Source organism: Dromaius novaehollandiae, unplaced genomic scaffold (assembly GCF_036370855.1).
Source record: "Dromaius novaehollandiae isolate bDroNov1 unplaced genomic scaffold, bDroNov1.hap1 HAP1_SCAFFOLD_30, whole genome shotgun sequence".
Taxonomy (NCBI): domain Eukaryota; kingdom Metazoa; phylum Chordata; class Aves; order Casuariiformes; family Dromaiidae; genus Dromaius; species Dromaius novaehollandiae.
The window spans coordinates 4871851-4899702 of NW_026991333.1; the positions used below are offsets into that span (position 1 = coordinate 4871851).

The 27852-nt window shown below is 56.2% G+C and overlaps 1 protein-coding gene and 2 long non-coding RNA genes across 6 annotated transcripts in view; 2 read left to right on the forward strand and 1 right to left on the reverse strand.

The window, feature by feature from the left end:
- Window positions 1-27852, reverse strand: part of LOC135325828 (PIN2/TERF1-interacting telomerase inhibitor 1-like) — a 205911-nt gene that overhangs the window by 142568 nt on the left and 35491 nt on the right. The window lies entirely within an intron of this gene.
- Window positions 4227-15222, forward strand: LOC135325839 (uncharacterized). Of its 4 annotated transcripts, XR_010386584.1 has the most exons (6): window positions 4227-4340; window positions 5250-5377; window positions 5782-5948; window positions 7523-7680; window positions 7803-7921; window positions 8352-15222. It is a non-coding gene; the product is annotated as an uncharacterized LOC135325839 (long non-coding RNA). The 4 variants fall into 4 exon arrangements; XR_010386585.1 differs by lacking the exon at window positions 7803-7921; XR_010386583.1 differs by lacking the exon at window positions 8352-15222 and having other exon boundaries at window positions 7803-8136.
- On the forward strand, window positions 17047-19142 carry LOC135325835 (uncharacterized). Its single transcript, XR_010386580.1, has 3 exons — window positions 17047-17298; window positions 17403-17467; window positions 18120-19142. It is a non-coding gene; the product is annotated as an uncharacterized LOC135325835 (long non-coding RNA).

Consider the following 27852-nt stretch of genomic DNA (forward strand, 5'->3'; position numbering starts at 1 on the left):
ATGTACAGTAATAAATACTAGTTGCTGTGGTATATGTGGATCAAAGCGGGAGAATTTCTACCGATCTCAATGAAATCTGGAAGCAGACTGAAATCTTACATGGGGTTCAGAAAGATGATAGCTCTTTTGGATTTGAAGAAACATGGAAATGGTTGACTTCCTGGTTCCCTGAGGTAAGCTCATGGGTTGAAAAGTGTTTAACAATTTGGGGGATGGTGTTATTAGTTTTTGTATGTGTTTATGTAGTGATTCAATGCATTTCTAGATGTTGTACCAAGTTAATAAGGGAAAAATTTTAAAAGAGGGAGACTAATATGAAAATGATCATGTAAGTCTCAAAGGGGGGAACTGTTACAAGACAACCCTGGGAAGCTCAGAAATAATGTTTGAACCAGGTCGATTTGGATAACTTCTATCTCTCTTTTCTAAAAAGAAGCATTAAGTCTGAAGCTGTCTAGAGGTAGCCACTTAGATAAAACTTGCTTAGCATGAATTTGCTGAAGCTTTAGGCCGCACACTTGCTTAGCATGAGTAGCTAAATTTGCTGAAGCCTTAGGCCGCACTCCTAGTTCAGTAAGAAAGGGCCCCAGAGCTGGTGCAGGCTGGAAAGATAAGGGAGTTACGAGCAGTCTGCATTCCTGTGCCCCACACTCTGAAAGGTAGGATGTCCAGGCTTTGAAATAAGGCCTGCTTGGGCGCCAGGACCTTGGGAAGCAAAGCCTCCTCTCACCGCTGAAACAAAGTTAGTTAAGGGGTCTGGACTATCTCCCCCTCGTCAGGACCTTGGGAGATAACACCTACTGTCCCTGCTGGGGCAGTGTTAATTGCCGGAATTACTATCTCCCCTCATCAGGACCGTGAGAGACAGGGGTGGGACCTGGGGAATGAAGAAATCACTAACCAATCAGTGTAAAAGGGAAAACTGCAAATCTGGCAACTTGTTTGTATAAATGCTACTTGAAAAGTTGGGGGGGTGTGCTTGATTTGTGGGAAACCACCGAGCACCCAGGCTTGCACAACTCTGAAATAAATAAGCAAATGTCTCTCCTGAGTGTGTAATTATTGGCTTATTGCACACCGCGCAACGAATCCGCTTTTCGGACAAGACGACTGCACTGTATTTGTCTTCTGATGATACAAATAGTCTTGCTAACAAGGCTTACTTCAGCATTGTACCACAAATATGTACATCACCACACACTTAGGAAGCCAGTGGTAGGTCACTCTGGGCTCCATCAGAAAGAACACCACTTGTTTAAAGAGCCCGTCCTGGAGACCAGGGGGCAAAAGTTGCTTATAGCTGCCATCATTTAAGGACACTGCAACTAGGCAGGCAGACAAAGTGGTGCTGGTAAGAGAGTGCAAATACAAGATATGTTCTGGGTCTTTCTGGTTGATGACATTCTCTAAAAAATCTTCTACATATGCTGTAATCTAACACCCTCCCATCAGCTATTTATAACCATAAAGGAACGGAATCTCCAGAGGGTCAAACCTCCCCTAGTGCTGCGGGGGGCGGGGGTGGGGGGGTGGGAGTTGTCTGCCTGGCATGCGGGGAGCCGTAGTTTTCACCACGGCATGCCGGGAGCAGTCGTCTTCCGTCACCGGGCTTCCGGGCCGCCATTTTCACGTGCACGGTATGCTGGGAGGTGTAGTCTTCTCAGACGGGGCTACTGGGTGACCATGCTGCGCCTCTCGAGGTGGCGGGGGCGGGCAGGTCCCTGCCAGCGGGGCTCCCACCAGCCGGCCGCGTCGTGCTCTGTGGCAGGCCGGGAGCTGTAGTTCCAGGGGCCGGTGCCTTCTCAGCCCTGCAGCACTGGCCCGCTGGGTCTGTTCCTTACTGGACACGTGTCACTCGTGCCTGAGTCCCCACAGGTCACGCGGGACAGTGGAATGCCCCTGTTTTTCCCCGGTACAGGGCAGGAAGCATTTTCCATCTCTGGTGGTGTTGCAAGACAACCTTGGAAGCTCAGAAAGAGTGTTCCTGCTGTTTAAACTAGGCAGATGAGGAGAACCTCTTTCTCTCTCTCTCTATTTCCTGGGAGGAAATAATTCTTTAATCAAGGCCATCCTAGAACTGCTAAAGCCTTAAAGAAACTGTAAATCAAAATGTTTTGTTTTCTATGCATACATTGCCAATTTAGCAAAAGAATTGGAGGTATCCCCTAACTGAACTGTCCTCGCTGTAATACAAAAAGATCACGCCCATAGGTCAGAAAGACCCGTGCCCGGGTGACGACCCCTCCCCTGAGCATGCGTAGTAGTAAAATGGTGTGTAAGCAATATTAGAATTGTATGTAAATCTCTAACCAATCGGTGTAAAAGGGAAAGCTGCAAACCTGGCAATTTGTTTGTGTAAATGTTACTTGGAAAGCCGGGGCGGGGGGGGGGTGTGCTTGATTTGTGGGAAACCACCAAGCACCCAGGCTTGCGCAACTCTGAAACAAATAAGCAAATGTCTCTCCTGAGCATGTAATTATTGGCTTAGTGCACACGGGGCAACGAATCCGCTTTTCGGACAGCAGTGTGACCGGGCAGGGTTGTCCCCGGGGGCTGGGGCTGTCCCTCTTGGAAATGGAGAGGCCAGGGAGAGAATGAGGGGCGCTGCGGGCTCCTGGGAGTCGTAGCTTTGCTCAGGACTGGGGCCAGTTAGGCAGCCGCTGGGAGGAGCGGCGGTGCTGGGAGGGCACGGTGCGGAGCTGTCCTGCTGTGCAGCGCAGGGGAAAGTCGACCAGCACCGTTGCTGTCCGAGGACCCTGGAACAGCCCGAGAGACCCTGGAACAGCCACCCCACGGACACCTTGTCACTGCCTCGCAAGGCCACTGCGTTCAGGTACGTTTGACTACATCCAGCAGAAGAAATGTAAGCCGAAGGATCAGGGCAAATAGCTGCTTGTCTAGGTTTGTTACCTAGCGACGCCCTGGCAAAGCTTTTTATGAACACTCCTACTTGATCGAGTGCATATTCATTCCGTGCATATTAATCACTGCCAGACCGCGTACGTCACTGATCCTTTAAAGCAAGTCCGTGGTGCTGGGGTAGCACGTGTAGTGGAGACTAAATGCAACAATACCTCATTTTGATGTCGTTCTCTTATACGAAGGCACTTGGAGCAGATTACAACATTTATCACACCATTTTGTTTATTGAGTGGACCCTGACCCTGGGGAGAAGGCGGTACTGCAGCGAAAGGGAGCGCGCATGCGCATTGCGTTCCGCCGCGCTCACTGCTGCCATCGCGGGTCTGAAAAGCGGCACCGCACGCTCAGCGGCGTTGCGCACGCGCACTGCGTTCCGCCCCGCTCACCGCTGTCCTCGCGTGTCGACGAGGCAGCACTGCAGCCGCCGCCGGCCACCGCTGCGTGCAAAGAGCAGTGCAGGCAGCCGGCGCACACCTGTGCGCTGCCGGTCGCCGCGTTGGCCGCTACTCTCCGCTCTCTCGGGGACGGGTAAGCGAAGGGGCCGCGCTCGTGCCCCCTGCCCGGTGCTCGCGGACCGGGAGCGCTTTTCCCGAGAGGGCTTTTCCTTCTCGGCGCTTCCTGGGGGCGCGGGGACGGGCAGTGCCGTCTCGGAGCTGCTCCGCGGCACTCCCTCCCCGGCGCAGCCCCGGCGCCTGCTCGCGGATCCCCGCCGCTCTCTCGGGCGCGGGCAGAGCAGCCTCGGGGCGCTCGCTGCTCGGCCTGAGCGCCGGGGTCGCCCGCGGGAGCCGGCCGGCTGCAGCGCGGCGCTGCGACCACGCGAGGGCGCCATTGCGGGTCTCGCCTCCCTGCCGCTGCCGCTGCCGCTCCCCCCCGCCCCTCCCGCGCGGTCCGTAGCCAGCCCGTGCGCGGTGCGGCTGCGCGCACTTGGCGGCCGGCGGCGCATGCGCGGCAGCAGGGAGCGCGATGGCGGCGAGCAGGGCGGGTGTTTTGGCTGGGCGGCGGCGGGCGAGGGCAGAGGCCGCCTGGAGTCGAGCATGGGGGGGCCCTGGTGAGGCGAGGGTGTACTTTTGGGTGGCCGCGGGCGTCGGGCTGTGTCCTGGCTGGTGGGGCCGTCGCTGCGTGGAGGCGGCGGGGCGGGGGGAGGGGTCGGGCCTGGCTCCGCGCTGCGCCGCGCCGCGCCGGGTCTGCCGGAGCGCGGCTCTGACTCTCCCTTTTGCGTGTGTCGCCTGTAGGGCTGCGGTTGCTCCCCAGCGCGGGCCAGGACGTGCGCTCGCCCCTGCGGACGCAGCCTGGAGGAGTGTGTGGGGGGGTGTCTGCGCGGGGGTCTGGATGTGTCCAGCAGCGGCACGGCAGCCTGATGCCTCCTCTCGTCTGGGACGCGGGTTCCTTGGCAGCTCTTCTGGGATGCGGGGCCCTTGGTGAGTTCCCTGCTGCCTCCTCTGGCGTTCTGTGCGAGCTCCTAGATCCCTCCTCCTCCTCTCCCCTCCCCCCCTACCCCCGTCTGCTGGGGTGGGAGACTGGTGGCTCCTCCCGCCGAGCTGACAGCCAGGTGGGGCACCCCTGTGCGCTCCCTACACATCTGGGATGGCACCCCCACCCCGAGGGCCCCGCAGAGTCCCACCCTTCCTGCAACCAGCCCCCCCCAAAGCCATTAAACCACCCATAAATCCTGCTCCAACACCCCCACAGGCCCCACAACACCTCTGAGCCCTGCCGCAACGTTGTCACTGACTCCAGACCTTCCCCTGCACTCTGTCCAAAGCCCCAAACATTCCTAAAACCACTCCCGGGCCCGGGCCCCGCAGCAGTGAGGCATTCTAACAAAGATGGGATGTGATCTGCGTCTCCGCCTCGACTCAGTCCCGCTTCAGGGAACCGGGAGTTTACAGCGCTTCCTGGTGAAGAGTGTTGACGGGTGGATGCGCAGATGACAAAGAGGTTTTTCTCTCTTTTCTTCTGAGCCGCCTCTGAGAAGCCTCTGTACGTACACGACGTGGCTGATCTGGGATAATCGTGCTGTGCACAATGTTTAAGGAGAACATTGCCATGAAATGGTGGGCTAAGGAATAGCCTAAAAAACCTAAAAGGCTCGGGAAAAGCCAAAGAGAACACCAATGGGCTCTGGGAAGTCCCAGTGACGCTACAGAAAACAGCGTGGCTTTTAGGCACCTCCTCAGAGCAGCAACAATGTCTTGCTCCAGCCTGTGGGACAATGGGGACTCTTAATTACCGCCGTGGTTACGTCAATCACCCCGAAAGCCTCGGAGAAGTGGTCCAAACACCTGATACCCTCGCGGCCTCGGCAGTCTTTTTGGTTTGTTTGGCAGGGTAGTCCACCGAAGGGGGACATCTCGAAGAGAAGCAGCGAGACCTGGGGATCCGGTTGTTCGTTTTGGTCGTCGCCTGTGAGGCCAGCATCCGAGCGTAAGAGGAATCTAGGCGCTGTCTCGAGAAGGTAATAGGTTTGAAACGGAGACGGGCAAATCAAGGGCTATCGTTCTTCCACGTAGTTAAAGATCGAGAGTGTTGTCAGTTAAGTGCGCGTCTACAAGGGTTTGAGAACAGTCACAGTAATACCGAAGCAGAATAAAAATAAGGTTTCATGGAAGATGGCGTTAGGTAAGTATTAGGCGATGTGCCCGCCTGCCTAATAACCTAGCCCTAATTGCTGTATGTAACGTTTCCAGACTGTTTACCCTGTAACATATGATGTAACGTGCCGTATTAATATCTTTCCTTTAAGGGAAAGAAGGAAAAAAAAAGGGAGGGGGGGGAGAAAACAGGGTAAAGAGAAAAAGATCATGCGTAAACCTAAGTGTTTCCCTGAAAGTAAAACGCGAGTTTATCGCTTTCTTACAGAGATGGCACCAAGGACAGCAAATGCTGACAAAGAGAAGAGACGGACAAGCATTTTCTTGTGATTAATACCGAAGGGACGGGATGAGACAAGGAAGCCAAAATGCAGTGGACCCTCGATATCACCAGGAACTGCTACAGGAGGCGGCGTTCTGGCACGGGTAACTAAGGTAACTATCGATAATGACTGTTAGCCATTATTTCGGCCTCCCAGAGGCAGCGCTGAGGACTAAGTAACCCATTCCTACCCTGTGGCTGCTGTTACCTGTATGTGCCTTAGCTTTGCTTTGGCTGTTTCTCTTTTGTTTTGTTATCGTCCATGCAGCTATGGAAAGGAAAAGATGTAATACTTACTTTTTTAGATTAATTGCCGTGGCTGAAGTTGAAGAGACTATATATGAATATAAGCAAGCTGAAGTAATAAAATCAAATGGAGCCAAGTGAAAGCTGTCTCCCTCTGCTAGAAAAAGGGAAAGCCCGTTCCTCCTGGCGAGGAAGGATCGCTGTTAATAGTGATTGGAATAATAGATCACCAACATATAACGGAAGGTCTGTACGCATTACGAGACGTATGCTGCGTACGTTCATCTGTGCGTGTGACTTTACGTGTCTGTGAAGCATCATACTTTTAAGAGCTGCGAGACAGCAAATTATTGTCTTAGGGGACTGGTAGTCAAGTGACCAGATTTAGTGAAGAGGAAGGGAGCGAGAGAGAAGTGTCTGAAGTGTAAAACTAAGAGATCAATTTCAGGAAGGCTCAATGAGTGCGAGCCCCGGGTTAGTTACCTGGCAATGGTATTTGGGGAAACAGGAAGACGGTGGATAGAAGAAGGGTTAAAGCCTTGTGGAATTAAGGCTCCTTCTCATCAGTTCCAACTTGGAGCAATTTTAGGAAGATTTAATTTCCTCCAGCAGCGTTAACGTGGCTTTGCCGGTATCAGCAGACCGTGGTGGAAAGTAGTGGGAGGGAGTCATGAATGGAGCTGGGACACGGAACGTGACGCTGCTTTCACTGAACTGGGAGAAGTGGCTGTAAAACCTGCTGCCCTCAAATTCCCAGGACAAGGAAAGCCTTTTTCGGTAATGCTTTCCACATCTGCTGACTCTGTGGGAGCAGCACCGCTAGAAAATGGCGGTAAAGGAAAGTGAGTGCCGGTAGCCTCACCCTTACGTCCCCTTTGGGGCCAGAACAAAAATTCTCTGGCTGTGAGAAAGACTGTTTAGCAGCAATCTGGGCTGATAAGCGTCTTTGAGACTTTTAGCTTTGATCGCACAGGGGCAATCCAATCTGTTCAGTTCCTTCTAAAGTAGTAACGTCAGGGAAATGAAGAGACAGCAGAGTATCCTCTATCCAGGTGGCACAGCGGGCGCTGATCTTAACGAGCGGGGGCAGAGGGGTGGTTACTGTGCAAGTGTTACAAGCAGTGGATCTTCTGGCGTGTGCCTGAATGGATGGAGGGGCAGAGCACGGTTGTGCCAGAAATGCGGACGCAGAAGGTTTCTGAAAGATTAATCTCTAGCGGCTGCTTAGTCTAACTTCCCTGTCACGGCAAGCCTGACTGTCACCGTAGCTTCCAAACCAGGGGCTGGGGGAAGCGGTATTCGTGGCTCGTGTATTCTCGTTTACCTTGCTCGTGTGCGTATTAGATCCGCTTTTGTGCTTGCAGACAGCTTTGGATTCTTACGATTTTCTGCAGAGCTTTGATTTTTTTTTTTCTTCTTTCTTTGCTCTGTACTTTTGCAGGGCGATGGATTTTACTCTGCCTCCATCAACAGGCGCTGGCTGGCAAAGTCGTCGTGTCCCAGCGGAGACTCTTAGGCAGGACGGGAGGAGTTCGGATCCGCAGCCTGCCAGAAGAGCGTCGCCTGGGAGGGGTCGCTAGCCTTGAGCTACAGGCACTGGTGCATACGGCTCGTTCTGTCAGACGCAAAGAGGTTTTTCTTTTTCGGTTGCAGAAATCTTGGCTTGGCTTTACACTCTGTAGCGGCAGTATTTTTGTATTTATAGATTGTGTTAATCCTAGGTGTTCGGAACCTCAGGCAACAACTATATGCTGCCGCGAAAAGCTACCGGTTACCACTGCCGTCAGACGGGATTTTTGCTGTCGCAAGTTACGGTTCCTTTTAGGAGCCAGCTACAAAAGTAACTTTGCTATAGCAGAGAAATGGGGTTACATGTGTACGAGCAACAGCGCCAGAGTACACAGCAAAACCACAACCTACCATAACCCGTCAGCTCCGTCTCTCTGGAGTCTGGAGTTTTTGGAGGCCTCAGTTTTTATCCTGCCTTGGCTGGACAGTGCTTTCTGAGAGTGTCCGTCAGAGGCAGTTTCCCTGCAGAGGACCATCTAGCGAAGGCTGGAGGTGGCCAGGTGCCTGAGCGAGCCTGCCTGTGTGTGAGAGCCGCTCTGACATCTTTGCGATGAAGCAGTGCCAGAGAGGGTGACTGAAGCAGCACGGGAGGGTCGGTCACGACTGTGGGAACAATCACGGGCCTTGGACTAGGGAGCAGTTCTAGTAGGAGGGCCGTGCAGTTGCCCGGCCTCTCGGTAACCGCTCTGGCCTCTTTGCAGGTGCCGAAGCCCAGTCGGGCAGTCGAAGGAGCCTCGTCGCAGCTGGGAGCTCTGCGGAGATGTGCGGCCGGCTGTGGAGGATGAGCTCTGACTTGCGGCGTGGACACGGCTAAGTCCTGGGCTGCATCGTACGCGAGTGGGGCTGGGAGGTGCGAGGCGTTCGTCCCCTAGCCGTGGTCACTGGCGCCGCTGGCTGTGGCCGTTTGCCCACGGAGCTGAGAGGACCAAACATACTAATTGCCTGACCCAGAGATGAATTAGTGCTTGCAGGCTTTCAGGTAGGTTCAGTGCAAGTGCAGCTTAGTGCAGTCCCGTGGAGTGACGCTTGCACATGCTCACATTTGAATGGTGGCTAAAACCAAGCCTCTAAACAGCAACTGTAATGCAATTCTGGTGCTTGTCTTCCTGTTCTGCTGTACTTCTAAAGGAAGGGAAAACTTCCTAAGCTGCGGGCAAAACTCCTTGGCTTCTCTTGACTGTTTCCATGCTCTGGAAACAGCTTTGGGTGCTTTGGTGCTTGTTGCTTAAAGCTGAGGGTTTGGAATTTTTCACTTAAGGTTTATTGTTTAGCTTGCTGCTGAGGGTCTCTCACCCAGGAGTTACGGGTTATTCCTTTCTTTTGTGGGGCTCACTCTTTATCAGTCAGGGTTTACAGTTTGCTCATGTAGCAATCGGGGCGCAGAATTTAAAATCCAACCCCATCCCTTGTCCCGATCCAATATCGGGGGGGTTTCGTTACGATCCCAAGGACGAGATTAAGACGCTAAAACCGGTCAAATATCGTACAACCGTTTAACATTATTTTCCACAAAGTGGGGAGAAAAGGTGGGGAAAGGCGAAGGAGAGGCGAAGGGAAGAGGGGGACGAGGGTAAGGGGAAAAGATAGAGAAAGCTGGAAAAGGAGAGAAAGAGCTGGCTACCACCAGTCCGAGTCCAGTGATGTTCTGCTGACTCCGTTCGAATTACAGCTCAGGCTGGGTGCCTCCAAAGAGGGACCCCGAACAAAGAAATCCCTGGGCAATGATACTTTCCAATCTAAGCTCTCCACCCTTCACACAGTAGTTTGGACCAATAGTAATATTTAGGTCTGGGGTCTCCTGCTCCCTATTGGGTCCCTCGATAGGTTGTTTACTGTTGCGGTTTCTGCTGGTGGATATGTCTTCATTCTTCGGGTCCTGCCCTTGTCTCTCAAGGCCCTGACAAATCAGTACTGCCCCAGCAGTGATAGTAGGTGTTATTTCCCAAGGTCCAGACAAAGGGAATATGATCTGGACCCCGAGATAGTCCAGACCCCCCCTAATCAGCACTGTTTCAGCAGCGAGAGGAGCCCCATCATCCAACTATGATGGCAGTTCTTTGACCATTTGCTTGTCCAGCCACTCAGACCATAGAGGCCTCGTTTGTGTGCAAGTATACTGTGGGAGAAAGTGTCAAAAGCCTTCTGAAAGTTGAGGTAACTGACATTCACTGCTCTCTGTTCGTCCATAAATAGAGTTCTTTTAACATAGAAAGCCATCACGTTGGTGAGGCATGATTTCCTCTCAGGAAATCTGTGCTGACTCTTCCCAGGCACCTCATTCTCCTTCCTTTACCTGGAAATGTGATCAGAGGGGGCTCGCTGCATGACGCTCTCCTCATCAAAGTGAGTCTGAACGGCCTGTAGTTGCCCAGGTTGTGCTTGTGGCCTTTGTGGAAGAGGGATGTAACATTTGCCCTTCTCCAGTCATTGGGTCCTCCCTGAGTCTCCACACCTTTCCAAGATGACAGAGAGTGGCCTTGCGAGATAGAGGCCAGCTCTCTCAGCATCCTCAGCTGCAGCCCATCCAATCCTGTACACGTACCAATAATTCCTGCCTCAGTCCTCAGGCCCTGCTGGTTGTTTTTCTCCTCAGGACTCCTGACTCTAGGCACAATGGCCTGGGAGACCTTGCTGGTGGGGGCTGAAGCCAAGGGATTGAGTTCCCCAGACCCATCTACCTCTGCTGTTACCAGATTGCCTGCCCCAGTCAGGAATGGGACCACGTTATCCTTGTTCAGGCTTTCACTGTTACTGAAGCAATAGCAGATCATCTTTTTGCCCTTGACATTGCTTGTAGCCTCAGTCCTAAAGGCGCTTTGGTTTTCCTAACAGCTTCCCTAGTTCCCTGGACAGCATTTCTCACTTCCTGCTTTGCAGCCTCTCCCTGCTTTCTGTTCCCCATGCCTGTGCTGCCTTTTTGTCCTGTTGTTCAGTTGTGAGTTCCCTGTTCAGCCACTCTGTCTCCTGAGATCTCTGCTTGCTCTCCTGGACATCAGTATGGGCCATTCTTGAGCTTAGAGGATGCTGTCCTTAAAGACCTGCCACCTTTCTTGAGTTCTTCTGTCCTTCAGACTTACCTACCACAGGATCCCTCTAAGAGTAGGTCCAAGTCTGCTCCTCTGACATCCAGAGTGTGGGCTCTGCTACTCTTCCTCCTCATATCACTCAGGATCTGGAACTCCACTGTTTCATGGCCACTGCAGGCAAGGCTGACACATCTACCTGGCTGCCCTCCTGGGCAACATCCTCATCATCACAGCCGTAGCCTGCGACCACCGCCTCCACACCCCCATGTACTTCTTCCTCCTCAACCTCTCCCTCCTTGACCTTGGCACCATCTCCACCACTGTCCCCAAATCCATGGCCAATTCTCTGTGGGACACCAGGGCCATTTCCTACTCAGGATGTGCTGCCCAACTCTTTTTTTTTTGCCTTTTTTGTTTTGGCTGAGTATTGTCTTCTCACAGTCATGGCCTATGATCACTATGTTGCCATATGCAAACCCCTGCACTATGGGACCATCATGGGCAGCAGAGTGTGTGTCAAAATGGCAGCAGCTGCCTGGGCCAGTGGGTTTCTCAGTGCGGTGCTGCACACTGGGACCACATTTGGAGTAACATTCTGCCAAGGCAGCTCGCTGGGCCAGTTCTTCTGTGAAGTTCCCCGGATCCTCAAGCTCTCCTGCTCAGACTCCTACCTCAGGGAACTTGGGGTGCTTGTGATTACTGTTTGTTTAGGCTTTGGGTGTTTCATCTTCATTGTGGTGTCCTATGTGCAGATCTTCACTGCTGTGCTGAGGATCCCCTCTGAGCAGGGCCAGCACAAAGCCCTCTCCATGTGCCTCCCTCACCTGGCCGTGGTCTCCCTGTTTGTCAGCACTATCATATTTGCCTACCTGAAGCCCCCCTCCCTCTCTTCCCCGTCTCTGGATCTGGTGGTGGCTGTTTTGTACTCGGTGGTGCCTCCAGCAGTGAACCCCCTCATCTACAGCATGAGGAACAGGGAGCTCAGGGATGCCCTGAAGAAACTGATTCTCCTGGTTTTCGTGCAGCAGCAATGAGCTGCCCATCCCTCTTCACAGGTGGTTTCTAAGTACCTCAGACAAGTCTTGTGCTTTGGGCATTCTTGCTGTGATCATCATGTTTGTGCAGTAGTGTTGGAATTCATCCCACTTCCTTACAGCCATGAACCCAGTCTGCCTGACCCAGAGGTCTTCTGTAAATGTGTCTCTCATTGTGTCAGAGCTGTCCTCTCTGTAATAAATGGGATTTCCCCAGTGCAGTGCTTGAAGATTGGGCTCTCCTTCAAAAGCTGGAGCCAAGGATGTGCTCAAGGACTTTCCCCCTGAAAGGGCCTGGTGCTTTTCCGGGGCTCTCCCTGGGCTCAAGGCAATGAGCTTAGAGGTGATGTGTTAGGGAGTGAGGGCTGGATTCAGCTCTCGCTTGTGGGTGCCCAGTGCTCCTGGAGATCGTGAATGGTCAAGTGGTGTTTCCCATATGACATGGCTGGACACCCGTGCTTGTCCTTCTCGAAGGGAGTATGGATCCATCAGGAGAGCACAGGGCATCCCCAAGGGCACCACGTGCTTAGTGGTGGGCAGTGAATGGAGCTTCACAAAATCCAGTGGAGTCATCCAGAGGGAAAGGGCTAAAGCAGTGAATGTCCTGGCTAGTGAGAGCTCTGCAATCCCACTAGAGGCAGCTGGGACCCAGGAGGCCCAGGGAAGGGATCCTGCAGAGTGGTCCATGTCACCTTCAATGAGAAGCCATGGGCTGGATCTGGCGACACGCCTGAACACAGCCTGAGCCATTTGAAATGCCCTGTGATTGCTCAGAGCATCATCCATGGCCACAGGGCAACAGATGTCTCGGTAGGGGATCACCAGGTGCAATGATGCCCATCCAGCTGGGTCTGCATCCAACACGCAAAACTACGACCAGTGAGGAGTCACCCTGTGGCCCCAGGGCACCACAGCCCACTTGCTCTGCTGAGCAGCACTGCCAGCTCGGAGCCCCATGAGGAGCACAGGGTTGGATCCAGGAATGGCTGGGCAGGCAGCACCCATGCACTTCCCTGGGGAAAGACTCTCCCGGGAGCAGGGACATCCCTGGAGAAGAGCAAAGGAGCAATTGTGTGCCCCCAGGGCTGCCCTGGCCTCCTCTGCTCCTCCCCTCCCTCCCTGCCTCTCTCCTTCTCTCTGTTCCTTTTCCTTCCCTCTCTCCTTCCTTCCACCTCTCCCTCCTTCCCTCTTCCCTCCTCCCTGCACTAAAAACAGGGAGAGAAAGCTCTCTCTCCTCCTTCCCTCCCCTCTCTCTCTCCTTTCCTCCCTCTTTCCTTCCCCTTCTTCCCTCTCTACCTTCCTCCCTCTTTCCTTTCCTCCCTCCCCCTCTCCTGCCTTCTCTTCTTCTCTCCCTCTCTCCCTCCCTCTTTCCTCCCTCTCTTTTCATTCCCTCTCTCCTTCCCTCCATCTCTCCCTCCTTCCCCCTTCTCTTCCCCTTTCTCTCTCCTCCCTCCCTCCTCTCTCTCTCTACTCTCTCCTTCCCTCCTTCCCTCCCTCTCTCCCTCTCCCCTTCCCTCTCTCCCTCGCCTGTCCCTGGACACCTGGGGCTAGGGGGGAGATGCTGGGCAGCGCTGGGGCTGCAGCCAGAGCCCTGACTGATGGTCCCCTGCGGCCCCGCGGCCATTTGGCGGCCAGGCCTGTCAAAGGGCCCCTGCGGGGTTATTTTCTCGGAATACGGCCCAACGTCCAAGTACCTCTGACCTGCTCTACCCGCTTGCACCCTACTAGTCCCATTTAGTCAGGGCTTTGGTGACTGCTGTGTGATGGACGTTCATTAGAGCTGGTTGTTCTGCCCCAAGGGTGATGAAAAGGAGGTGCCGCGTTTCTGCTGCCCTGCCCCACACCGAGGGAATCGCCTGTGCCTGCCGGGGGCACAGCTTTCCTCCCCGTCCAGAGACAGGAGCCAGGGCCCAAGGACAAGGGCGGATGCAAAGGGTAACAGCTGCAGGCAGGGCTGGGGTCCCTGTCCCTGTGCCTGGGGTGCCCGAGGGTGCGCGTGTGGGGCAGCAAGCGTGGGCCTCTTTCACACGTGGGGCAGAGCATCCTTCAGCTCCGCTGCACAGGTCACTCCCAGCAGACCCTGCTCCAGACCGTGCCCGGGGAGATCACAGCAGGGCCAGGAGTGGGGAGCTCCCCAGGGCCCCAGCTGAGCCCCTCGAGTTTGGCTGGGTGCTGCACAGACCCCTTCCCCCTCCCACAACAGCATCCTCCCATTTTGCCAGGGCTTGAACAGAGCCCTCTCCCTGGGTGACACTGGGTGCCCCTTTGCGCACGGTGCTGCCCAGGCCCTCGGAGCGAGGCCAGGAACCACCCCCAGACATGCTGAGCATGGCACTGGCCCCCACGCTGGGCCTTCACAACCGTCCCCCATCTCCTGAACCCACTAGGCCACCACATCACCCCTTCCCTCAACACGTCCACCATCCCTGTTCTTAAATCCTGGTGCCCTCCCATGAAGTGCAGCACAAAACACATTCTCACTGAAGAAATGAGTATATCAGGAGGGAAGAGACATGCATTTCTTCGCAATGCCTCTCCTGTGGGGGAAAAAAGAAAAAATGTATCAGGGAGAAATAGAGATGTGAACAGAAGAGGGGGGGACGAGGGAATGAGGCTTTGCGTGTAAAACACTTTGCAAACAAGATCCAGCTAGTGATGATTTCTGCTAAAGAACGCCAGCAGTGTTCCAGCAGGGCTGGCACTATCGGGCTGACTTTCGCAGATCTGCTTTGCAAGAATCTGCAGAGAACAGGAGGGCTGAGATTCCTGTTCCCCAGTGCAGACTGTGTCCAGTGGAGGGGCTTGATTCATTGCCCTCTCATTGATCTCTTTATGGAGGTGTTTGGCGGTCTCCAAGAAAGATCCATAAGTCCCATCCTCCAATTTAGGGAAGCTGGCCAAAACCCCAGTCCCTCTGATGCAAGACTTCCCCCCTCACAGCATGGGTGGATCCGGCAGGAGGGTGATTCTCCTCCAGGAGTGCTTATCCTTCCAGAAAGAGTGGGGGCTGGCAGCACCGAGTAGATTCAGGTGTCTGCCTTGGGCTCCTCTGCCCTTGGGTGCAATGAATGCTGCAACATCTCCCCAAGCAGGTGCATCTCTCGTGTTGATGCCTCCATCTGAGAGGGCTCCCTGGACTCCCATGTTGCGGCCCGAAGGGAGTCGTTCAGGACGACCTCCCTCCCCTTAGGACCAGTGACCAAGTTCGTGATGCCCTTGGACTGAATTAAGGTGAAAACGACACCAGCCAACCACTTTTAAGATTTATTAAGGCAAAATGGAATCAACTAACTAGACACGTCTTGCGTCACACGTTTAGGAAAAAGAGAGGAAAAGGGGAAGACAGACAGAGAGAGAGAGAAAGATAGATATCACCACCCGTGGATCCAGCAGCGTCCCGTTGGTCCTCTTCTCTTGGGAGTCTCGGCGGCAGCGGAGGTGGGGGGCAGAGGCGGGAAGCTCCCATCTGGTTCCGCTGACTCCGCTCGAGTTCTTCAGTCGTCGCAAGCAAGCCCCCCACCCCCCCATTCACCCAGTCTGCAGTTTTTATAGGTTCTTGCCCCACCTCTGGGAGGTGCTTCCTCGCTTCCCAGGCAGATTAACTGTCATGCGCAGTCCGCCCTCTCGGAACCTTCCAGAAATGGGCTGGGGCATCTGGGGGTCTCCTGCTCATGCGCAGATGGCAAATGAGTACGTGCAGTTCGTGCCAGACATGCTGTTTCCCTAGAGGCGACCTTCTGCCCTTTTCACGCCCTTTTTCCCCCATGCAGGTGCACGAGGCTGTTTACCTCGCGGACGGCTCCCGGGGACACTGGTGCAGCATTGCCCGACGCGCCTTGGCAGTAGCAGCTCTGCAGCAGCAGCAGCAATGTCGAGACAACATTGCATTTAGTACCAGTTCTCTACACAAGCTCTCAGTGGGGATGAGGGTGGGGGTCTGAGCCCCCAAAGCCCAGCAGTCTTGCCCTCACCAATGCACGTCCCTGCGGGCTGGTGTCGAGGTGGCCGTGTCTAGACAGCCCTGGGCGGGGCTGAGGCCTCTGCAACCCCCGGGTCCCCCTCGGGCTCCAGCAGCCCCACAGCGGTGCTGCCAGAGAGGAGCAGTGAGGTCAGAGAAGAGCAGCCGTGTCACAGCAGCCTGGGGCAGGGCAAGGCGGGGCGGGCTGGGGCGACCTCACAGTGGGGCAGAGCAGCATCCTTGGCATTCGGGACACCGAGCTGCCTGCGGCCCCTGGGAGAAGGGCTCTCTCGGGCTGAGGGGGTGAAGCGCCTTTGGCCCAGAGGAGCTGCCGGCCCCTCGGCCTGCAGTGCATGCCTGTGCCCATGGAGCTGGAGGACTTGCAGCTCTGCTTGCGGCGGCACCAGGATGAACGCCGGGACCTGCTGGAGAAGCTGCTGGAGCAGGAGCAGGCTTGTGGCGTCCTGCGAGCAGCTAGCAGCGCGTTGGAAGAAGGGATGGATGGGTGGGCATGGCTCCATCCTGCTCGGGGCTGAGACTCGGGTCCCGGAGGCTGTCTGCAGCCCCTGCACGCCTTGGCCCTCGATGGGGGCCCTGCGGGGCTGGGTGGAGGTGGGGGGCGGGCCCTGCCACCCGTCCCGGAGGGCTCTGGGTGCTACCCGCCTGCCTGGGTGCCTGATCTCTGCCCTGGGGGTCTGCACTCAGCAGCCTCCCCTCTCCTCAACCCCGCAGGCTGCAGCGCTCCTGGGAGGGGGCTGAGGAGCCCGACGTGGGGCTGAGGGAAGAGCTCAGCACCCTCTTGAGCTGCCTGAAGGAGAGCGAGCAGGAGACAGCTGCAGTGCAGGAGCAGCTCCGGGGCTTGGTAGGTGCTGGGGATGCCCGGGCGTGTGCACGGGGGGCTCCAAGGCCTGCTCCCCAGCACTGTCCCCATCCCTGCAGGAGCAGGAGAAAGAGGAGCTCCGCACCACCCTGCAGGAGCTCACCACCGAGGTACCGAGAGCCCCGTGCCAACACCCCCTCGGACACCCCTCTGGCTGCCCCACGACCCCCTCGCGCTTGGCCCTCACCCCCGGTTCATCTCCACAGCACTTCGCCTTGGCAGCGCAGCATGCCCAGAGCTCCCAGCAGCTGGAGAGGACCAAAGAAGTCCTCCCGCAGCTCCAGGTGAGGCAGATGCTCCGCTGTCCCAGGGACCCTGAGAGGGGTAGGGGGGACGGCGTGGTTTGGGGACGCCCAGTCTCAGCCAGGGCCCTGGGCCTAGAGCCCACACTGGTCCCTGGGGGTCCTCCAGCTCCCCCCACCGAGATGCTCCCACTGCCTCTTCTCTCCCAGGCAGAGCTGACGGAGGTGAAGGCCGAGGGAGACGTGGCCTGGAAGGAGCTCCACCAGGTCTGTAACCCCCGTGAAAACACCGCTTAGGTGGGCAGAGCTGCTGGGTGTGGTGCCAGCCCCCAAGGACGCCTGTGTCCCTGCCTCCCTGGCCCCGGCTGGCCTCGCAGCGCCCTGCAGACTGACTGGGCATCGCCAGTCCCACCTGGGCTCTTTGCAACGTGGCCCGGTTGCTTTGCAGGAGAAGCAGTCAGCAGCCAAGCTGGCAGAGGCCCTGCGGGAGCAGGCTGAGATCGAGAAGGTACGAGGCGTAGGAAGCAAGGCAGGACGAGGTCTTTGTGTGGGGAAAGCCCCCTCACGGTGGGCTTGGCGTGGACTACTGAGCAGGGCCCTTCCTTCGTCCAGGTGCTGAGGAAAGAACGCGAGTGCCTCCGGGAGAGACGCGAGGGCCTCCAAGGGCAGACAGTGGGGTAAGTGGGGACAGGCCCCCGCGCCCAACCTGTGGGGCAGGGTTCTGTGCAGCTCCCAGGTCTCTGTGTCCCCAGTCCCAGCTTGGGAAGGGCTGTGCCAATCCCGGACAACAGAGCCCCTGATCTCATCCTCCTCCTCCGACATCTAAGCTGCTCCCAACCCCACTAGAATGCCTCTGGAGCACTCCCAACAGCCTCTGCGTGGCTTCAGACCTTCCCTGAACAGCGGTCGACCACTCACGCAAGCTCTAAAATCCTCTGCTGAGTGCTGAACAGCTCTGGGCAGCCCTAAGGGGCTCTGCAACAGCTTTCAGCCTCCCTTCGAGTCCTCCAAACCTTCTTGGAAAGGCCCAGTGCCTTTTCCAAAGTACCTGATGGAAAGAAAAACAAACAAACAACCCGCACACTGGTTGGCTCTTTGAAGCAGCTCTGAACAGCTCTGAAGAGCTCCAAGCCTCTCCTAAATGCCCTCTGAGCCTGAAGTGGGAAGGGAGTGGAGGGAAGGGTGTTTTTGATGCTGGGAGCCTGGGGTGCCTTGCCTCAGCCCCAACAGAGCCTGTCCAGCACCCCGGGTCCCTGTTGCCCATCTGGTGGTCCCAATGCCGGCCGAGCTTGCTCCTCACACCCCAACTGCCTGTGGTGCCCACAACAGGGGGAAGACGGAGCAGGCGGCCAGGCTGTCCACGTCACTTATGCGGGAGATGGTGGCTGTGAGGCTGGTAGGACGGACAAGCCCGACGTGGGCCTTGGGGAAGAAAGGGTGTGCAGGGCACCCGTTGGCTTTGGGGGCACTGGTCTCAGTGGGGATGAGGGTGGGGGTCTGAGCCCCCAAGGCCCAGCAGTCTTGCCCACACCGACACGTGTCCTGCTGTGCCTTGACCTGCAGGAGGAGCAGCTGGTGGCAAAGAGGCAGGGCATCACTTTTTGGCTGCAGTGAGTTGCCGCGTGGGGCTCGGCGTGCCAGGGCTCGTGTGCGGGGGGTGGGATGCCCAGGCTGGCGGTCCCAAGGCATCCATCAGCTTCTCCCTTCTCAACACGGACACAGCTCAGGATCCCTTCTCCCGGGGTTGCGGAGGTGGTGGTTGTTTCTGGGCTCAGTAGGGAGATGAAGAGCAGAGCCGAGATGCTTGGGCCCTTAAGCTGAGGCCCAGGAACGGGGCAGGGGGGTGGTGTGCCCAGCATGATGCAGGGTGCCAGTTGCTGGCCTGGTGGCATCTGCAGGTGATGTCTGGAAACAGATGAGACAGATTTCTCCCCTCCGCTGTCTTAACCCTCTCCTGGCCTGCAGGAAGCTGTTTGTGCTCCTCGCCTGCCTGCAGCTCGTGTTGCTCTGCCTGGTCCTGCTCACGAGGGACAGCATCAGCTGGGACCTGCCCTGCAGGCTGGCGTCCACCTTTGGGAGCTGCCCAGCGTGGCCACCACCCTTCTGATACCCCTGGCCTTGCACTGCGTGGGGTGGAGAGTGACAGGGACGCTGGGCGCCGTGCAGACCGGCAAATGTCCAACCCTGCAGCACCACCCTTCTCCCGGGGCACCGCTGCACACATCTGGAATGGCATGTGCAGGCACACTGCACAGCCAGCTGTGACTCCACCTCGCTGTGGAGGACGTTTGCCTGCCAAATACTTGCCACCGAGCTCACCCTGCCTTTAACAATAAAAAGCACAGCTGAGAACCCTGACTCCTCCCTCTGTGATTTTTCCTTGGAAAGAGACTGACTTGGTCATGGAATTTCAGCTGCCTGATGTAGGACTGACGGGGGTTGCCAGGGGGATGCTATGCTTGTCCAAACTCCTGTTTTCAACTGTAGCTTAAAAGCTGCCATTCCATCTTAACATGTCTGGCGATGGATTGAGCTGCCTCTAGCAAAGACTTACGCTGGCCGGGAAACACTGTAACACCCTGCTCTGCTCTTACTGGGAAACCAAATGTGAGCTGGAGTTAACTGGAAGTGGGCCGAACCAGCGATGTTTTGTGCAGTGACTTCCAGCTCTTCTTGTCCTATGCATTAATCCACCTCAAACACTCCATGCTTCAGAGCTTTTCCAAAAGGAAGGTATTCATCCACAACTTGTAGCTTTGAAACCAGACCTCAGAAAGGAGATGATGTCTCATAAATGCAGTGTGTAAAGCTGAGTACACTGTTTTTTGCTGCAAAGAAATGAAAAGTGGAAAGGCGAAATCTGTTAATAATTCAATACACTGAACCCCACGGAAAGGGCAGAGGCCCTCAGGGCCTTCTTTGCCTGAGGTTTTCCTGGTCCACTTTTCCCTTCGGAGGCCTAGAGAGAGCGGAGGGGGGTGAGAGTGTGTACTATCTCCTGTCCTAGTCATCCCCCACCCCCCACCCCCATTAACTGTCGGTGGGATTTCAGCAAAAAGAGGTGCAGAGAGAGAGGGACTGAGGGAGGAGTTAGTGATGGGAGGAAGAGAGAAATGGCCGCAAGGGGCTGGGTGAGCCTGGGGCCAGAGGGGAGCGTTTGGAGGAAACACTGCTGCGGGAGCTACGGACGGCACTGAAGAGCGAGGCTGTGGGGCAGCAGAGATGCCAGGAGGAGCAGAGGCCAGGATCACCTCCTCTCTGTTTCCAGGTGTGAGTCCTAAAGGGGCCTGAGGGGATGCCTCTGAAGGGATGGCGTGAGGGGGACCATCTCCACAGGGACACTGTGCTCATCCGGGGCATGTCAGCTGCATGATCACATCAGCGGTCATGTCTTTTGCCTTGGTGTCCTTGTACACTGTTTCTGTGTAGGTCTGCATTGCACAGCTTCCTTGTTTTGGTTTCTTGGCCTGTGCACAATGTTATCTTCTGGCAAGACGGGTCTACCCCTGGTACTGCGCAAGGGGCAAATCTCTGCAGGAATCTCAGCAGCAAATATGAAATTCCATCTTGACCTTGCAGCTGTGAGCCACATTGGCGGATGTGTGGCTTGTACCCTAATCATGTGCCTTACGTCACAGCTAAGTCTCTCTGGTGCTAGTGAGATAGACAATTTCTTGTGTGAACTCATGCCCATCATTAATCACTCCTGTGATGATCCTACAGTGATCCTGCTGCTGAGTTCCTTGATCTCTTTTATAGAAGCTCTTTTCCCATTTCTACTGAGCCTGGCCTCTTCTGTCTGCATCATCACCACCATCCTGAGAATCCCTTGCAATGCGGGGAGACAAAAAGCCTTTTGCACTTGCTCAGCTCATCTTACCAGATACCAGCAGAATGAGAAAGGGGAAGAAAATAGTCTCTATTACACAACTTCCCCACTTCTTTCCTTTGGGCAAGACATCGACAGCAGTAGCTACAGCATGGCAGGACCCAGAAACTCCTTGGCAGAGAAGCTCTTCACCTCTGCAGAAAAGGCAGCTCCCAACAGAGGAGGTTGCTGCAGGGGCTGAGCAGGCTTGAAGGGAGGGGAAAGTCCTCTCCTGCACTGACCCATTAGCAAGAAGACTGTGGGGAGTGGAAGTCGGGGGAAAGAGCTGTGGGAAAAGGCTTTGCTAATGCCCGGCAGGAAGGACAGCCACCTCCCAGGCGGCATCAGCGCACAGCCAGCAGGTCGAGGGCAGTGGGGCTGCCCCTCTGCTCTGCACTGGTGAGACCATGCCGGGAGGGCTGGCCCCCAGCAGGGGCTTCCCAGGGCTCTGGGACAGGCAGGGACACCCGGGAGCGACTGCAGCAGAGGTGCCCAGCACAGGACGGGGCTGGAGCCCATGGCCCACGCTGGGCAGGCTGCAGGCACTTCCCTGGTGCAGGAGCAGCCGTTCCCTCGGCCAGGCGAGATGGTCCATGGGAAGGGTCTCCAGGAGAGCAGCCCCCAGCACCACAGCCCCTTCCCCAAGGAGGCACCCTTCAGCCCCCAGCATCCCACCATGCAGTAGAGCCAGGCAGGGCCCCTGCGGGTGGGGACCGAGCCAGGCATGCTGTCACCACGGCCTCCTCGTGTCAGCAGTGACCTCAGCACCGCTGTTCCAGAGGCATTAAGAGGCTGGTGGTGGGAGAGGGCCCAGGATCGAGCTCTCCGCTCCTGCCTGCCAGCAGAGCTCCAGCCATGAACCAGGTGAAGCGGCTGTGGGAGCAGGGAAAGGCAGGCACAACCATCTGGGACCAACACACCGCCCTTTTTCAGACCAGTGCAGCCACCCCAGAGCCCATGGAGCTGGACCCCCCTGAGGAGGAGGAGGAGCCCCTGGAGCTGGACCCCCCTGAGGAGGAGGAGGAGCCCATGGAGCTGGACCCCCCTGAGAGGCAGCCCATCCCGTACCCTGTTGCCCTCCCCCAGGGACCAAAGAGGAGGAGGAGGCACTAGCCTGGCAGGAGGCCCCCTGCTCCCCATCAGCTGGGGCATGGCCCCCCAGCAAGACCAGGCTGCTGCTGGCACCTGGCCAGGGAGAGCTGAGCCAAAGGTGCCGGGGGAGGCCAAGGGTCGCCGGGCCACGCATTGCCTCCTGGCCTGCACCTGGCTGCCAGGCAGTAGGATCTTCCCAGCAGGGACAGGGCCAAGTATTGTATTTTTTAATGTGGTCTGCTGGTGATGGGTGACACCCATCCCGACGCCTCACCAGAAAGGCCCCCGGGTCTCCGGCCAGGCTCAGAAAATCACTGCCCGCGGGGCAGCGGGACACGATGGAGGGAGGAGCAGCCTGGGATGGTGCAGAACTTGGTACGGGATGTTCAGGGGAGGAACCAAGGGCAGGGAGAGGGAGGCATCAGGGTGGTTTGGGGAGGAACAGGTGAGGGAAAGCAGAAGGAAAAGGGGATAAAAGGGGCCGGTCACGTGTGGACAGGCAGCTGCTTACACACTACTCTTTCCCCGCCCTGCCCCTGACAGCACAGCCCAGCCTGTCTCCTCCTCCAGCCCCGTTCCCGACCGTGATCCCGGCCCAGGGGCTCCCCAGCCTGCGTGCACGGGGCGTGCGGAGGAGGTCTAAGGGCAGCAGCAGGAGCCGCACCACAAGCCACGGGGACTTGGGGATCCCACTCCCAAGGAGCCCCAGGGGGGAAGACTGGGCACGTGAAGAGCCTCAGCTCTGCCCTGAAGAGCCGGGTCAGCGCCAGAGCTGCTGGGAGGAGCCGGGTCCGGCCTGTGGCGCCCAGCGAGGGCCCTCGGCCGCCCCTTCCTGCCGGCAGCTGCCAGGCGCAGGGCCCGGGCATGGGCCCCGCTCCCCTGAGCCCCCAGACCTCCGGGGCAGCGGGGCTGGGGGCCGCAGAGGGCCCGGCTCCCCGACACTCCCGGCCCCACACACCGCCCCACCACGGCTGCCCTGGCTGGGCCCAACTGCCCCAGGGCGGGGACACCTCCCCCAGGGCCGAGGGAAGTCCCGCCTGGCGTTGCCTGGCAATGGCAACAGCTGCAGGTCACGTGGTCTCCTCCTGCCCCTCCCCCCGGGTGCTGCCTAGCAACAGCGGCCCTTGGGCCCCCAGGGCTGCCCTGGCCTCCTCTGCTCCTCCCCTCCCTCCTTCCCTTCTTCTCTTCCTCCTTCCCTTTTCCTTCCCTCCCTCTGTTTTCTGAAAAGCGGATTCATTCCCTGGTCTACAATAAGCTAATAATTACACAGGAGAGACATCTGCTTATTTCTTTTAGAGTTGTGCAAGCCTGGGTGCTCGGTGGTTTCCCACAAATCCAGCATACCCTGGCCTGCTTTCCAAGTAGCAATTATGCAAACAAATTGCAAGGGTTGCAACTTTCCCTTTTGCACTGATTGCTTAGTGATTTACATACAATTATAATATTGCTTATACACCATTTTACTACTGTGCATGCTCAGGGAAGGGGTCCTCGCCCAGGCGCGGGTGTTTTTGACCTATGGGCATGATTTTTTGTATTCTAATGAGTTAGGGATACATGGACATTGAATTCTTTCACCAAATTGTCAATATTAACATAGAAAATAAGATTAATAGATTTAATGTTTCTTCAGGGCTTTAGCAGTTCTAGGATGTCCTTCATTAAAGAAGGCTTCTTCTCAGAAAACAGAGGAGGTTGGCCACTGCCTTCTCACCAGGGAGAGTCACTGAAGCGTGGTCGGGGCTGATGGTCTCGATCCAGCTGCCTTCCATCTCGCTTGCCCCCTTGCCCTTGGCTCTCCTGTCCATCCAGGGACAAAGGACGCTCTTGGCGTCTCGTCACCCAAAACTCTCCAAGGTGCCCCTCTCCTCTGCCTGTCGGCGAGGGGCCCCAACGTGGCCCTGCTGCCTCTTGTCCCCGCTCCTGGTTGTGGAGCGGCTCCGCAGGGCAGCGGTGGGGAGCGCGTGAGCAGTGCCCAGCAGCTCCGGGGCCTCGCAGGGAAGTGAGGGCTCTGCCGTGGCACCAGGGAGACCTGCCTGTGATGCGGCAGCACGTGCCACTGCGACCTCAGCGGGTGTCATCTGGGGCTCAGTAGGTCATCCCCATGGAGATGGCAGAGGCAGGGAGGCAGCAGAGCCATTTCCCCTCCTGTCCTGCAAAGCAGTCCCCTCCCTTCCCCCCCAGTTCTGTCCCAGAACTCTCTGAGAAATCCTTGAGGAACGTCTGCAGACAGTGCCAAAGGCAGTGACCTCTCTCCAAGGGGGCCCTGGAGGAGTCACTTCTGCAGCCCCGCACCCACAGCTCTCTGCCCTGGGCAGAGCTGTGCGGGCAGCTGGGACTTGGGGGCTGCTTTGGGGTTTGATGTTTTTCAGAGACGGGCTGCAAGTGCTGTGGGATGAAAGAGCACAAAGCGTGGCCACACGCTGAGATGCTTTGGTGAGCCTCACTCAGGGCTGGTTTCTCCTGTGGGTCACTGTTTGGAGAAGGAGGATGTCAGAGCGTGTGGGACAGGAGGCAGCCTTCCTCCCTGAGGCACCACAGCAGGCTCTTTGCTTTTCCAAGTCCTCAGCAAGGTTTCTCCATCGGCGCTGCTTAAGATAGACGTGATAGGCCTGAGAAGAGCAAACGTGCCCTCAACAGCCATCATGTGGAGGGCTTTGTGTGGGAGCCTGGTGCCTGACAGGGTCCACAGCCATGAGCCAGACCTGGTAGCAAATCTGGGGAAGTTTCTCCCCTTCCCAGGACTTTTGTCCAGCTTTTCTTCTGGGCACACTAGTACTGAGTCAAGGGGGATACTAATGCCCCTTCTCTTGGTAGCCACACTCCTCTTAATGCAACCCCAAAGGCATCTGAACTCACTCAGAGCGAGCACAATCCACTGGTTCATGTGACAACACACACTCCCTTCTCCTCAGGCCACTCCTGAGGCAGTCAGGTCCCAGCCTGTCCTGATGCACAGGGTTCTTCTTTCCCATGTGCAGGAGTTGCCACTTTATAAAACTGCATGATGTTCCTGTTGGCTGAATCCCCAAGTTTCTGAGGGTCCCCCGCACTGAAGCTCATTGTGTCATCTGTTAATGTGTGTGCGTACATGGCTCATGCTGACGTGTGGTGCCTCTGGCAAGATAACAACAGGGAGAATTGCAGAAATAGCAGCTGAGGGTACAAAGCAAGCACAGCCAGGGCCTTTTGGAAAAGGATAAGCAGAGGTGGGCTGTTTGTCTGGACAGGTATGAGGATGGTAAGAGGGTTGAACATGGAAAGGGTAAAGGAGAGAAAACTCCAACAAAAGGTGAAGCAAAGGAGTGTTCAGGGCTGTTCAGGGGTACCTGCCAAGCAGCCCTGCATCTGGACATCTCTGAGTGCAGCAGGACAGGAAGGCTAGCTGATCTGCTCATACTCGTGCCTGACTTGCTTCCACGGTGAAGGAGCCCTGAGGGCTTTCGCTAACATCAGGAAGAGTAGAGCTGGAGGAATCTTTCCAGGTGGATGGGACCTGAGGCAGCCTCTAGCCCAACCTTGTGCTCACGGCAGGATGAGCTTTGGAGTCGGAGCAGGTTGCTGAGGGCTTGATACAGGCTGGAAAACCTCCAAGGCTGCAGATAGCAGAGCTTCTCTGGGCAACATGTTCCAGTGCTTGCGTGTCTTCTCAGCAGAAAAGTTTTTGCTTCTCTACAGCGTGTTCCTCTCTGGTTTCAACCTATGGCTGTGGTCTCTCCTCCTCCAGCATGCACCATTCTGAAGAGCCTGGCTTTGCCTTCTCAAGGATCTCTTTGTACAGGAGGTCCCTTGTCCTGAGGGGCTAAAAAACGGGTGCAGTATTGTACATGTTGTGTAGGAAGTGCAGAGCAGAAGGGTCTGATCACTTCCCTTGACCGCCTGGCCGTGCTCCTATTCATACGGCCCAAGGTGCTGTTGGCCTTCTTTGCTGCCCGGCCACACGGCTGTCTCATATTTGGCCTTGTGTCTGCCAAAATGCTCATGTCCTTTTCCGCAGAGCTGCTCCATGGCCCCGCAGTGCCCAGCCTGGATGTCTGCAGGGAGTTGGTCTGTCCTAGGTGCAGGAACCTGGCATTTGTCCTTGCTGAATTTCATGAGACTTCTGGCAGCCTATTGCTCCTGCCTGTCTAGGTCCCTCTCAGTGGCAGTCCTCAAGATGAAGACTGGTGCCCACTCAGTTTGAGAAAATCTATAACCGCGATGAAAGTTGCCCCCTGCAGCTCGTTCCTAAAGGTGTAAAACAGGAGAGGTCCCAGGAGAGACCCTGTGGTGCTCCATTCCTCTTTAGTCCTCCAGGAACAACGCTACCCATTCACCACTACCCTCTGAGCCCCATCATCCAACTATGATGGCAGTTCTTTGACCATTTGTTTGTCTAGCCATTCAGACCATAGAGGCCTAGTTTGTGTGCAAGTATACTGTGGGAGAAAGTGTCAAAAGCCTTCTGAAAGTTGAGGTAACTGATGCTCACTGTTCTCTGTTCATCCACAAAAACAGTTCTTTTAACATGGAAAGCCATCACGTTGGTGAGGCATGATTTCCCCTCAGGAAATCTGTGCTGACTGTTCCCAGGCACCTCATTCTCCTTCCTTTACCTGGAAATGTGATCAGAGGGGGCTCGCTGCATGACACTCTCCTCATCAAAGTGAGTCTGAACGGCCTGTAGTTGCCCAGGTTGTGCTTGTGGCCTTTGTGGAAGAGGGATGTAACATTTGCCCTTCTCCAGTCATTGGGTCCTCCCTGAGTCTCCACAGCTTTCCAAGATGACAGGGAGTGGCCTTGCTAGATAGAGACCAGCTCTCTCAGCATCCTCAGCTGCAGCCCATCCAATCCCGTACACTTGCCAATAATTCCTGCCTCAATCCTCAGGCCCTGCTGATTGCTTTTCTCTTCAGGACTCCTGACTCTAGGCACAATGGCCCGGGACACCTTGCTGTTGGGGCCTGAAGCCAAGGGATTGAGTTCCCCAGACCTATCTACCTCTGCTGTTACCAGATTGCCTGCCCCAGTCAGTCTTCAGCCATGGGCCCACATTTCCCTTGTTTATGCTTTCACTGTTACTGAAGCAATAGCAGATCATCTTTTTTGCCCTTGACATTCCTTGTAGCCTCAGTCCTAACGGCGCTTTGGCTTTCCTAACAGCTTCCCTACTTCCCTGGACAACATTTCTCAATTCCTCCTTTGCCACCTCTCCCTGCTTTCTGTTCCTGTGTGCTGCCTTTTTGTCCTGTTGTTCAGTTGTGAGTTCCCTCTTCAGCCACTCTGTCTCCTGAGATCTCTGCTTGCTCTCCTGGGCATCAGTATGGGCCATGCCTGAGGTTAGAGGATGCTGTCCTGAAAGACCTGCCACCTTTCTTGAGTTCCTCTGCCCTTCAGAGCTGCCTGCCACAGGATTCCTCTACCAGTAGGTCCAAGTCTGCTCCTCTGACATCCAGAGTGTTGACTCTGCTACTCTTCCTACTCATTCCCGTCAGGATATGGAACTCCACTGTTTCATGGCCACTGCAGGCAAGGCTGACACTGATTATCACAGCCCTCATCAATTGTTCCTTGTTGGCAGGTTCCATGTCCAGGAAAGTGTCACCCTTGTTGAGCTGTCAGGCTTCGCTGTGCTAAGAAGTTGTCCTCCACACCTTCCAGAATCCTCCGGGACTCTTTGCAGCCTGCTGCATTGCCCTCCCACTGAATGTTCGGGAGATTCAAGTCTCCCCATAAGAGCCGGCATCTGTGATCCACAGACTTCCTCAGGCTGCTCTAAGCCTTTGCAGTTCTGCAACAGCTTGTGCATCTCCACTGCCTCTTCTTTGTGCCCCAGGCTTTGTGCATTTGTGTACATCTGGGCTGCAGAACCTCAGCTGTGGCACCAGGGCTGAGCACAGACTTGTCATGGTGATACCTGTTCACAAGCCAGAAGGAAAGAGAGCTGGGCCATGCAGCTGTGGCAGGAGAGGTGCTTGATCCCTGAGCTGACTCTGCAGCACCTTGGCACCTGTGATGGAGGTGGCCAGATCTCCAGGAAAGACAAGGTGCCACTGAGAAAGTCCCTGGGCCTCAACAGCCTGCAAGCCAGGCACACTGTGGCTGCAGCATTAGCACAGTCCT